The sequence below is a fragment of the Anolis sagrei genome, chromosome 1 (genome assembly GCF_037176765.1).
Source record: "Anolis sagrei isolate rAnoSag1 chromosome 1, rAnoSag1.mat, whole genome shotgun sequence".
In the NCBI taxonomy this organism is placed as follows: domain Eukaryota; kingdom Metazoa; phylum Chordata; class Lepidosauria; order Squamata; family Dactyloidae; genus Anolis; species Anolis sagrei.
This window is the reverse complement of record NC_090021.1, coordinates 98,369,595-98,382,652: the sequence shown is the minus strand read 5'-3', so window position 1 is coordinate 98,382,652 and position 13,058 is coordinate 98,369,595. Positions and strand designations below refer to the sequence as shown.

Sequence of the window (13,058 nt, the reverse complement as noted above, 5' to 3'; positions counted from 1 at the left end):
GTTTTTTGGGGTTTTTTGCGTTTCGTTATTTAAAATAATTACAAAATTTTCCTTTTAAAAAGTTCGATATTTACGAAATTTCGTAAATGTGAAAAAAATTACAAAACATTAACGAATCAATTTCCGAAACAATAACGAATCGATTCGTTAATGGCGGACGCGACCGCGAAATACGCTAAAAAACCTCCAAAAACTTCTGAAGCTTCCCTCTCCCTCTGTTGTTGACTGTTGGTGTGATATTATATTTTTTTTTCACTAATTAAACAAAAAAACAACCATAAAACTTGCCCCAGACATGCGGAAATAATAACGAAACGACCTCAAAACAATAACGAAACGAATACAATAACAAAATACGAAGCATTTACAAAACTATTTAAAAATTCGTTTTTTTTAAAAATTGCTCCAGAATGGTTTGTTATCGTTTTGTAATTGAAAAAATTAACGAATTATTAACGAATTACGAATTAACGAAACGAAACCGCCCAGCCCTAATAGCCAATACTCCAGAGGACAGGAGCAGGATTCAAAATTATCTTGACAGATTAGAGAGATGGGCCAAAACTAACAAAATGAAGTTCAACAGTGACAAATGCAAGATACTCAACTTAGGCAGAAAAAACGAAATGCAAAGATACAAAATGGGGGACGCCTAGCTTGAGAGCAGTACGTGTGAAAAAGATCTTGGAGTCCTTGTGGACAGCAAGTTAAACATGAGCCAACCATGTGATGTGGCGGCAAAAAAAGTCAATGGGATTTTGGCCTGCATCAATAGGAGCATAGTGTCTAGATCTAGAGAAGTCATGCTATCTCTCTATTCCGCTTTGGTTAGACCACACCTGGAATATTGTGTCCAATTCTGGGCACCACAATTCAAGAGATATTGACAAGCTGGAATGTGTCCAGAGAAGGGCGACTAAAATGACCAAGGGTCTGAAGAACAAGCCCTATGAGGAGCGGCTTAAGGAGATGGGCATGTTTAGCCTGAAGAAGAGAAGGCTGAGAGGAGATATGCTAGCCATGTATAAATATGTGAGAGGAAGCCACAGGGAGGAGGGAGCAAGCTTGTTTTCTGCTTCCTTGGAGACTAGGATGCGGAACAATGGCTTCAAACTACAAGAAAGGAGATTCCATCTGAACATGAGGAAGAACTTCCTAACTGTGAGAGCTGTTCAGCAGTGGAACTCTCTGCCCCGGAGTGTGGTGGAGGCTCCTTCTTTGGAAGCTTTTAAACAGAGGCTGGATGGCCATCTGTCAGGGGTGATTTGAATGCAATATTCCTGCTTCTTGGCAGGGGGTTGGACTGGATGGCCCACGAGGTCTCTTCCAACTCTTTGATTCTTTGATTCTATGATTCTATTTTTCTTATGAAGAGTACTGGGGGTTTGTTGACACTTGTCAGGTGCCAAATTCAGGGCCATTGCCTTCCTGACTAGCATAAAGGAGGGAAGATTGCCTGGTTGTGTGGTCAACTCTGCTAATGTCAAAATGGGGCATCCATGTGACCAGGTAGAAGTAGGGGGTCACTCTTCTTTCATACTGGTTCTTTGAGTACCTTGTCCTGATGTCAGCACAGCTGCTCCTGATGACCAGGAGCTTGGAGGAAACTCCATCCAGGTGGGGTGGCAACACAGCCATGATACATCCCCTTTCCTTGGGAATGGATCAAGGCACAGGGAACAGGTTCTGGTGTCCAGCCTGGACAGTGGATCAGGCTGAATTGGACCTGATGTAGGTGTCCAGATTGCCCTGAAACCATGGGATACTCCAGATTTTCCATCTAACTTTGGAGTATCCCCCAACATTGCCTGAAGTGGAGCAAAGCCAGTTTAAATAATACAAACAAAAACCTAGGGTCATTAATTTTAAGTAACCATGGGTCATGAAGCCAAACAGTCTTCCATTCAAGGTGTGTCCAGGGATTTTTGCTGGTGTAGACAAGACCAAAGAGACCATCTTTGGTCAGAAGAGATTGTAACATAAATGTTTCCCTGATATATAAAGAAAGAATACGTTGTACACTGATCTGTTGATATTATCACAAATATATAGGAAAACATAATTACAGCTATAACCAGAGAAATTGGTTGTATTTTAATATTATTTATTACAAAAGTTAATTGAAAAAAAGAAAGAAACATGAATCAGAAGCAAATTAAAGAGGAAAGTTCTTTATTCGGTTTGCCTATTATTAGAAATGTACTTTCCCATTCTAGATTCAGACTGGCTGCTCTGCTTGGCATTGTCTCACAAATGAGTAGCTTTTTAATCTCTATTCAATCCATTTATTAAATTAAATCCTGAAAAAACCTTACACTGGAAAATATTTCTTTTTCTTTTTTTACTAACAGGAGCTTATATTCTATTAACCCCCCCCCCCCTTATAGTTTTTGGCAAGAAATAAAAAAAGACCATTAGGAGCAGTTCCCAAGCTCTTTTTCTGAGCTGCCGAATGATGATGATTGTAACCCAAGACTTTTCTCTTGCGTATTCATTCATAGCTCTGTTACTCTGTAGAATTTGGGTCCTCAGCAGGATTTCTAGATGAAATAAGTGATGGGGCTCCTCTATCTTTAATAGTTAGATCAAAGAAGAATTTTAAACACATGTTGCGGTCATCTAAGTAACATCTATTGAAATTCCCCTTCAGCTCAACCATTAAAACAGTGATTCCCAACCTTTTTTTGACCAGGGACCACTTTGATCAGGGATCGCTCTCCAACATTATGACCAAAAGGGCTACGAATCAGTTTTTGGTAAACTTTCAATTTTGTTTGGTTATTTGGGGTGCTGATTCAGAAAATTGCATTGGATAGACCATATCAGCTCTAATTTCTGATACAGAACATATGCTATCCAGTAGTTGCCATCTGCTAACTAAAAAAACCCCCATATGTAATAATTTAGAGCTCATGTGGTAGTAATAATCTTTCATGGGTTGTCAACCTCTCCCCTCCCGACATCCCAGTTGCCTCCGCACTATAAGACGGTTCCGCAAGACCAGTCACTCTCATTGCCATGTGGTTTTGAGGCAGCGGTGTAGTAAGAGTGAGGCCACAGACCATATTTTCATTCTTGCAGACCACTGGTGGCCCATGGACCACAGGTTGGGAACCACTGCATTAAAGGAACCCCACCCCTTACATCATCTGGCAAACCATCTGGAAAACCATATTTTCTCTCATATGAAATGAGGGGGAAGGGAGCTTGGGACCTTCTAAATGTTGGACTACATGTCTACCCAGCATGAAAAAGGGTGAGTTTTTTTTGGGGGGGGGGGACAAGAGAGGGTTGCCCTCAAGACCTATGGGGATCTTTCCATGGACAACTTATTGTGTGCATTAAGGACAGATGTTTCAATTAGATACAGCTTTAATCTAAGATAGTATGGCAGCAACAAAATCCCTGAAATCTAGAGGCCCCTGGAAACCAAACTGAGCCTAATTTCTAAAAGTGATGGTTCTTAGACTGAAGGAAATGTGAAAAATACATTTTATATGACATTCCAATCTTTTCATCTTATTCCCGTTGTACTGGAATATTGTGGCTGCTCATGAATGAAGAGACTCACATTCAGTCTAGACCAAGATTTTATCTTTTTTTTAATGTTCTTGCTAAGGAAATTGCCATCATATGCTTCCCAATTGCTTTACTATTACAGTTCCCACTTACATCCTTTTTCTCCAGAATGTGGATCTAAGTAATATTTGTTTCTGTGATCCATTACAATTTCTGTGATCCATTACAAAGAGCCATACTGTACTAAATAATCTATGAAATATTACATAGGTTGAGTATTCCTTAACCAGAAATCCTGAACACTCAGAAATTTGAGATTGTTCATATGGATGGCTGCGATATTGACGCTTTTGCTTTGTGATATTTCAGTGTGCACAAACTTGTATAAAATTGCTTTCAGTGTAACGTGTGTGTGTGTGTATAAAACATATATGAAACAAATGAATTTTGTGTTCAGACTTGGGTCCCATCTCCATTATCTATATACAAACACAGGTATTCCAATATTTGAAAACATCTAATATCCAAAATACTTTGGGTCCCAAGTATATTATTGTCAGTATATGCTGATTTGAAAATACCACTTAAATATTGAATATTTAATTTAGGAAGCTAACATTCAATGACCAGCCTCGTGTCCAGATCTACCCCCCTCTTCAAATATGCCTCACTCCTTAAAAATCAGAAATGTCAGTCTAGAGTTTTAAAGCCTGAATGGCACTGAATGGCCTCTGTGTTGTTGTTGTTCATTTGTTCAGTCGTCTCCGACTCTTCGTGACCTCATGGACCAGCCCATGCCAGAGCCCCCTGTCGGCCGTCACCACCCCCAGCTCCTTCAAGGTCTGTGTGTAACGATCAAAATCCAGATAGTTTGTTCAAGCAAAGATTGAAATCAGGCTGAGGCATAATCAAAGCAGACCCACAGATATCACTGGTTCATAGTCAGGTAGTCATACTGATTTCAATGAGTCCACTCTATGACTAAGTAGGGAGCTAAAATATAGATGATAGATTTGATCCTCCATATCCACAGATTATGTATCCATGTTTTCAAATATCCATGGCTTACAAATATTTTTCAAAAAAAAATATCCAAAAGGCAAATCTTGATTTTGCCATTTTATTTAAGAGATATTATTTGTTAAAGAAATTATATATAATGGGACTTGAGCACCATGTATTTTGATATTCACAGTAGGTGTGGGTGGCTCTGGAACAATATCCCAGCAGATAACCAAAGGTTCCCTGTTTATAATGTGTAATATACAGTTATAATTTCTTTTCTGACTTTACAAACACCTAGACTAAAATGGTTTGGGGTAATTTTTCAATTTACTGTTCTTTTCCTCTTAAAATACATACAGTCAATTCAGAATCTGAAGTTTGAGGGGGTGGAGAAATATGAGCTCCTCAGAATTAGTCCTGTTTCCATCTCAATCCTGTTGCACAAGTTTCTGAGGCTGCATTAATAGCACACACAAGGCAAGGGGAAAGTAAAGATACAAAGGCTATTCCATGCAACAAAAAGGCAAACATGGATTTCTAGTCTATTATGGGTATGGGAAATTTACATTATCCTAGTATGGAATGCCCTTTAGTTGCTCATTGTAAATGTTAATCCCCTTAGGTCAGTGAAAGTAAATTATTCAGCCCACTAGATTCCTTAATTCTTTCACATTCTGAATGAAGTGAATAGCAATTTTAATGTTTAAAAATCCATATAAAAGAGGGAAATGGAATAATTTATACTTCACCATTTATTATCCTTTCTAATATGCTGGGTTCTGCTTAGTAAACTGTGTCTTAGTGTGAGATGCAGCTGGAAGTAAGGCTATTTGATATCTGAGTGTTAGCATATGATTGTGGACCATGATATTTTGCACAGGGGGAGGATGGTGCCACTCAAAAATGCTATTGGCAGAAGTCATTCTGCTCCATAACAAAGTTAACTCTACTCAGCACCACATCTGGACTATTAGTGGGGAACTTGGGATGTCTTGCAGTGGTGCAATGTTTCACACTGGGAAACTATGCAAGCAATTGCTTAGTTACTCATCTCTGTTCCTGCTACTGCAACTAAAGAGGCCCATAAGGAACTGGCATGTTGTCGGATTTAACAACCGGGAGGGTCCCCAAAGCCACAGAGTCCTGCCCTAAGTTCTTACTAATGCTGAAAATGAACAAGTGAAGTCAGATAAGAAGTAACAGCATCTATTTTAGTACCTATTAAACCAGGAAGGAGTAACAGAATTTAGCACCATAATAATGTGACTTGGTATGCATCTACACAAGTAATGCAGTTTGATACCACTTTAACTGCTATGGATCATGACTAGAATTCTGTGATTGGGGCATGATGGGGCATCAGCACTCCTTGACAGGGAAGGCTAAAGATATTGTAAAAATACAGCTTGATAATTTCACAGCATTAGGCCATGGTGATGTCAAATTACATTAAATCTACACTATAGATTAAGATACACTTTCGGGTGAATCTTGACCTGTTTCATGTCCCAGATTTCGGTGGGGACCCCAGTTCAGTTTTTGGGTGCCTCCTGAAATCAGGAAGGCAAATATCTGTTTTTGCTCTGGGGTGCCAAAAGATCAGTTTTCTATTGGCCCATTATGGGGAGGGAGCTTCCCATGCTCACTCAAGGAGGCATGGAGTGCCACATGCTCACAGAAAGCAGATGAGGAGCCAGGATTGGCTCCTGCTTGCTTTCATGTCGAGCTGATTTTTGTACCGGGAGGGGCCTTCCCATTTTGAGCTCCTGAAGGCAGAATGGATGAAATGAAGGAAAATGGTTCTGTGCACAGCTCTACTACAGATGCATCCCAGGAGGCCGGTCATTCAAGTCAACTTAGTAGCAAAAACCAGCTGTTGATAGAAGATTGGAAAGGAAAGCAAATGTCCCAGCAATCCCCTCCCAAAATTATTTCCTCAACAGCCAGTATAGTGTGGTGGCTTGAAATTTGGACTGGGACACTGGTAGACCAAAGTTCAAACACCTGCATGGTGAGCTCAAAAAGGCAGGCTCTCTCAGCTCTTGTAGGGAAAACAATGGTCAACTCCCTTTGAAGAAATTTGTTAAGAAAGCCCAACTTGATGTAGCAATTTGAGTTTTGGTCTAGAACTCTGGGTTCAAATCCCTGATGGGTTACCACATTTATTTATTTATTTATTAGCATCTTTATTTATTTATTAGCATCTTTCCTCCAATCGAGGTCCTTTTAAGGCTGCTTTTATTACCTCCCCACTAAGAATGGTACCTATTTTATCTACTTGCATTTCTGCTTTCAATCTGCAAGGTGGACAGGTGAGCTGGGGCTAATGACTGATGCTCATGCTGCCCGGGTTCAAACTACTGACCTTCTGATTGGTGGGATTTTTCTGTAGCACTACTGTGCTAAGCCCAGCCCTTAAGTCACACACTCTCAACCTCAGATAATGGCAATCTCCCCTTGAAGAAATCTTGCCAAGAAACCCCTATTATAGGTAGACCTTAGAGTCACCATATGTTGGAAGCTGGTCACTTGAAGTGCCTCTGGTGTTGATATAAGAAGGTCCTCCACTGTGCATGTGGCAGGGCTCAGGTTGCATTGTAGTACGTGATCTGTGGTTTGCTCTTCTCCACACTGGTATGTCGTGGACTCCACTTTGTGCCCCATTTCTTAAGGTTGGCTCCGCATCCCGTGGTGACAACACAGTTGTTCAGCACATTCCAAGTCACCCAGTCTGGTATCAGCCATGGATTGAGGTTCCGGGTTTTAGCCTGCCACTTTTAGACTCTCGCTTGCCGAGGTGCTCCTGTGAGAAAACTACCTTGGGCTGGATATGTTTTGCTCCTTTTATTATTGGCTGCTACTCCCTGGAGGATGTCAGGAGAATTTTCCATAAGAACCTTTTGCCTCTACTGCACACGAAAGGACATAGAAGTGGGAGGTAAGCTGCAAAAGGGCCCTTTGGCCACCGCAATTCTGTGTCTCACCAGGACCCCCTGCAGTTGCCATGAAGGGGGCATGTTAGCACACTCCTGGCAAAAAGAGGGCCCTCGAAATCCCGGCTTTAAAGCTGAGAGGAGACCCTGTGGTCCTCACTCCTCCTGCTTGCCTGCCTGGCACTTTGGGATTAAGCTGCCAATCACAGCCGAGCCCAGGGGCTTCTCAACTCACAAGGGCTTCATTGACTATTGAGGGACGCCGCACAACAAGGCTGCTGTTAGCCTCAGGCAGGCACACAGAGGAGCCTTTTCAGCGACAGCAGGAGGAGTCTGGGGTGCCAGGGAGCCGTAGCTTTGCCTACCTTCCATTAGAAATAAACAGAATAGTAATAATAATAATAATAATTAGCTACTCCCTCCGGGCCACCTTCAGGGCGCACAGTTTTGGAGAGGAAAGGGACCTCGTTGAGGAGGAGTGAAACGCCCACCCATTAGCCAGCTTGGCAGTTTCTCACCTGGAAGAGAGGGAGAGAGTCCCTCTGCTATTTGGAGGCGGGCTCTTCTTCTTTGACCAATCAGGAAGAAGGAAAGAGAGGGGAGAATAAAAGCGCGCTTGGGTTAGGGAACCCTTCATGGGGATTGCCCGCCCATAAGAACTAATAGGCTTGCCTTTGTGCGGCAAGGAGGGGAAGCCCCGACGTTTCCTGACTGAGAAAAGGCAGACAGACTTCTCAAGTCGGGGGAGGGAACAGAAAGGGTATCTAGACGTGTCATTTACTCCAAATCATTTGATCCACTCTCCCTTCACGAAGTCCCATTGATTCTTAGGCAGCTGGGCAAAGGGAAGGCGCTCTGCACATGCGTTGGTGAAAGGCTGGAGTCAGCCGCTCCGCAGCCGCAGTTCCTTCGGATCTTGTTGGGATGGGAAGAGTGAGCTTGGCTGCCGCAGCAAAGAGGGGCAAAGGAGGGGGATCTTTCCCACTTGGCCAAGGAATCTCGATGTCTTTCCTGCGCCTCTTGGAGAGTCTCCTACTTGCCGCCAAGCCCACCTAAATAGCCCAGGAAACGCAGGTGGGATTAAGTCGTCGGTATCCTATTCCAGTGTATCGTCTCTCAGATTTCCTCCTGAGGGAAAAAGGGGGCTCTCAATCTATCCCTCACTCCGGGCCAAAAGCCAACACGGATTCGCTCTTCGTTTGACCAATCCCCATTTTGGGAGGGCGGAGGAAACCCATTGCAGGTCCACGGCGTTGCCTGCCTAACTGGGGAGCTGGGATGAAGAAAGATCAGGCCAAGTCGGGGCCAATTCATGCAAAATAAAATAAAATAAAATAGCGCAGGGAGGTGGGGTACAAGTTGTGGTCCCCTTCCATCTGAAGTCCTTCTCTGCCCCAACAATTTCAAGGAGTTCCTCCTCTAAGACGCTTCCACGGTTCAAATTGCCCCCAAGTCGTATCCTTGACCACCTCCGAGGCCTGCTGGGTACGCCTGGTGAGGAGAGCGCGCTCTGCCCATGCCTAGTGGTGTCATCTCCTATTGCTTCGGATCTCTCCTCGGGGTGGGTTTAGGCCTGAGCTTGGGGGGGGGGGGAGGCAAAATGAGAGGAGAGTGAGTGGCGGATCGAGCCCCCAAGTGGGTCTCAGGATCCTTCCAAGAGAGAAGTTACTAAAAGAGGGAAAGAGAAGGCATCAAGGAAGCAGGGAGGCTCTCTCTGGGTCTCTTTCTCTCTCTGCCTCGGGTGGGGTTGGCCTCCGGTGGCCGAGTTCCGAGGGCCGAGGCGAGGGGGGAAAGCGGCGCGGCGCCTTTAAAGGCCTCTACGCGGAGCTCGCGGCAGGAGGCGTGTCCGTGTCTCTCTCTCACTCTCCCGCGCGCGCTCTCCCTCTCGCTCCGGAGCGCCTTCGCCACGGAGCTCCGCGCGCCTCGCCTCCTCTTCCTCCTCCTCCTCCTCCTCGCCTTCCTCCCTCGCCCTCGACGGAGCCCCAGAAGCGCAGGCAGAGCGGAGCGGAGGGGAGACAGAGCTGCCGGAGCAGCAAGTGAAGGTAAGGGAGCCCCTCCAGCACCCAAAGGCAGAGACCCACAACTGCCCGGGTACCTTGGCAGGAAACTGGGAGAAGGAAGGAGGGAGGAGGGGTGAGGTGTCCCCGCAGACATCGGGCTGGATGGGCGCTGCAGACACTTTGCAGAGAGGGGGAAAGGCACTGCCCAGGCGCCTTCAAGAAAACGAGCAACCTGGCCAGAAAGGGCGACCCTACCACATCCAGAGGCAGCCCCGGTGTCCCTTCCTCTGCCCTTCTCCCTTCCGGTGGCAGCGCTCTCCCTTTCTTTCCCTCCCTGTCTCAAATGCCAGGGCTCACCTACTTGGGAGTTGGAAAGAGCTCACAACCACCAATCAATGTCTTTACTCACAACCTCTGAGGATGCCTCTCCCGAAACGTCAGGAGAGAATGCTTCTAGAACATGGCCAGACTGCCCGAAAAACTCACAACAACCCAGTGATTCCAGCCATGAAAGCCTTTCTCCCACCCTGGACTTGCCACAGATATATAAACCCAATTTCCTAGTTTCCAACATACCTCACAACCTCTGAGGATGCCTGCCATAGATGCAGGCGAAACGTCAGGAGGGGATGCTTCTAGAACATGGCCAGACAGCCCGAAAAACTCACAACAACCCAGTGATTCCGACCATGGAAGCCTTCCACAATACATTCCCGTTTTCCTAGTTTCCAACAGACATTACAACCTGAGGATGCCTGCCATAGATGCAGGCGAAAGGTCAGGAGAGAATGCTTCTAGAACATGGCCATACAGCCCGAAAAAACTACAACAACCCTTCGACAATAAGTTGGAAAGAAGTTTACCTGAAACGGGCAAGACTACTTTCCAAGTCAATCCGATTCAGGCAGAACTCTTTCTGCCTCTTCCAGCAATCGGCTCCGTGGTTGGGGTGGGCGAGCAGGTGCCATCCCCACCCGTCGCCCGCCCTGCCAAAAAGGGGCCGGAGCCCCTCAAAGCTCCCAGCGAAGGACGGGGTTCGGGTTTTTCCGGAGAGGCGGAGGTTCTGCCAAGAGGATGAGAGCCTGGAGGTCTTCTCCTGCTCGGCTCCCCTGCCCTCTGCACTCCAAAAGCTTTCTTCGCCATAGCAACCGCGTGTCAGAGAGAGAGAGAAAGAAAGAGAAAAAAAGGCAGAGAGAGAAGGAGAGAGGGAAAGCTTGCCCACTTGAAGCTCCCCGTCCCCCCCTTTGTGCCTCTTGCCTCCAAGCTCTTGCTTGAGCCGCTCCAGGGAAGCCTTGGCTTCTTTTGGGTCTCCCTGAGAAAGGTGGGGTGCGCCCTTAGGAAGCGAAAGGCCGTCTCCCTTCCATAGCCCAGCCAGCCCAAGTCCCCATCTGACGCACCCAAGTCTTTGGATTGAAACCAACGGGACGCGGTCGGCTTCCATCCAGACACTCTGGTTGGTGCGCATCTCGCCGAGGCCAACCCGTCCTCCCTTGGCTTCCAGCGCCGGGTATCCGGTTGGAGTGATTTATGGCCCCTTTCGAGTTAGAATCTCCCCTCGACATTGTTAAGGAAATGGGAGGACAACGCAGCCAAGCCTATTGTGTTGGACTGGGTTCAGCCTTGAGACCTAAGGGAGGACAGAAAGACTTCTTGCTGCCAACCGTCTATCCGCGTTTCTACGCCTCATAACGGATAGAAGGAGGGAGGGAAAGCCCGGGAAAGAAACGTGTTGTAAATTCGCAGAAAACTTCCGGAATTGTGGGACGCAGAGAAACCTGAGCGCCCGTCTGTTTATATGTCTATATCGACATATCAGTATCAACACTCTTCCTCCTCCCCCTCTTTCTCTCCATCGGTAAAATACGCCATATGTATGCCATATACATACATACAGAGAGAGAGAGAGAGAGAATTTTCCTATATGCGTGTGTGTATACACACACACACACACACACATGTATAGAGAGATAAAGAGAGAAGAGAGAGAGAGAGTTTTCCTTTATGTGTGTGTATACACACACACACACATAGAGAGAGGAGAGAGAATGTTCCTATGTCTGTGTGTGTATATACACACGCACAGGAAAATTCTCTGTGTCTTTGTGTGTGTATGCACACATATACACACGTATGTGTGTATATATACATAACATATATATATATATATATATAGAGAGAGAGAATTTTCCTATATGTGTGTGAATGTATTTGTGTGTGTGTGTATATATACACACACGTACACACACACACACAGAGAGAGAGAGAGAGAGGAGAGAGAATTTTTTTATGTCTCTCTGTGTATATATATACACACAAAGGGAAAATTCTCAATGTGTACTTGTGTATGTATACACACATATACACATGTATGTGTGTATACATACACATGCTTATATAGAGAGAGAGGAGGAGAGAGAGAATTCTCCTATATGTATGTGTAATACACACACACATAGGAACATTCTCTGTATTTGTGTGTATGTATATATACACACATATAGGAAAATTCTCCCTCCCTCCCTCCCTCTCTCTATATATATCTGTGTGTGCATGTATGTATACATATACATACATAGGAGACTTCTCTCTCTCTATGTGTATGTGTGTGTATGTGTCTATATATATACACACACACATATATATTGCCATTCCCCCAAGACTAGGTGGCAGGTGGGTGGGAGTGATATATAGATCACATCATAAATGTTTGCGTTGGCTGCTCTTTAAAAAAAACCTGCGCAGAAGAGCTCCTCCGTGGAGTCCAAAAAGTGGCTGAACAAGTAAATCTATCATCTCTTCGGCTTCTTAATTAGGATGCACGTCTCTGGGGCAGCGGAAAAATTAATTACCATCTTAAAATGCCATTAATCATGGGCGCCACGGAGGCGAGACTGTGGGTCGAGGAGGGGAACCTGTGGCTTAGCCAGATATTTTTTTGGGGGGGGGGGAGGGAGAAGGAGTGGGCTGAGATGTGTGGATGAGTGTTTCTAAGCACTTCTTCGAGTGTCAGCCTTCAGTCGATTACCCTCGGAAATGATGTCTGTATGTAGGCCAAGCTTAGTGCATTAAAGCTGGGAGAAATGCCCATCTTTTCTATACACACACATACACAAGGGCACACAAAGGCATCCGAAGGAAATACCGGGTCAAAGGTCGGCAAAGCAACCCTCGCAAGATGTCTTCACAGCGTCAGGTGTCGGAGAAGCATAGTGTAGATCTAGAAAGAAAAGCTAATAGATTTAAGTTAGTTGGAGGTTGGAGGTCAAACTACTTCAGGATCTAAATTTATGGACGACCTGAAGTCAAAATCGGGATAGGAAGCCCTATCTCTGCTAGAATGTGACAGATAGGGAAAGAAATCAGGTGGACTCGAAGCTAGAATTTGTGATTTGTTGTTGTGCCTCTTCAGCAGCTTCCCACTCAAAGAAACTCTTGCATGGATCCAGAAGAGGTTTGTCCTGGCCTTCCTCTGAGGCTGAGGGCCCTTCCAGACAGACCCTATATCCAAGGATCGGATCCCAGGTTTTATGATTTAATCTGGATTATATGAGTCCTCACTGCCACATAATCTGGGATAAACAGAAAACCTGGGATCAGATCC

General features: G+C 45.1%; 1 protein-coding gene across 3 annotated transcripts in view; it reads left to right on the top strand.

The window, feature by feature from the left end:
• Positions 1-9,312: 9,312 nt before the first annotated feature.
• Positions 9,313-13,058, top strand: part of GRIK2 (glutamate ionotropic receptor kainate type subunit 2) — a 650,966-nt gene continuing 647,220 nt past the window's right edge. For 2 of the 3 annotated variants that reach the window (XM_060753092.2, XM_060753093.2), the window contains exon 1: positions 9,314-9,499. The gene's annotated coding sequence lies outside the window, so the exon portion shown is untranslated. Of the gene's footprint in view, positions 9,500-13,058 lie in introns of all 3 variants that reach the window. The other variant, XM_060753091.2, reaches the window with a different exon arrangement.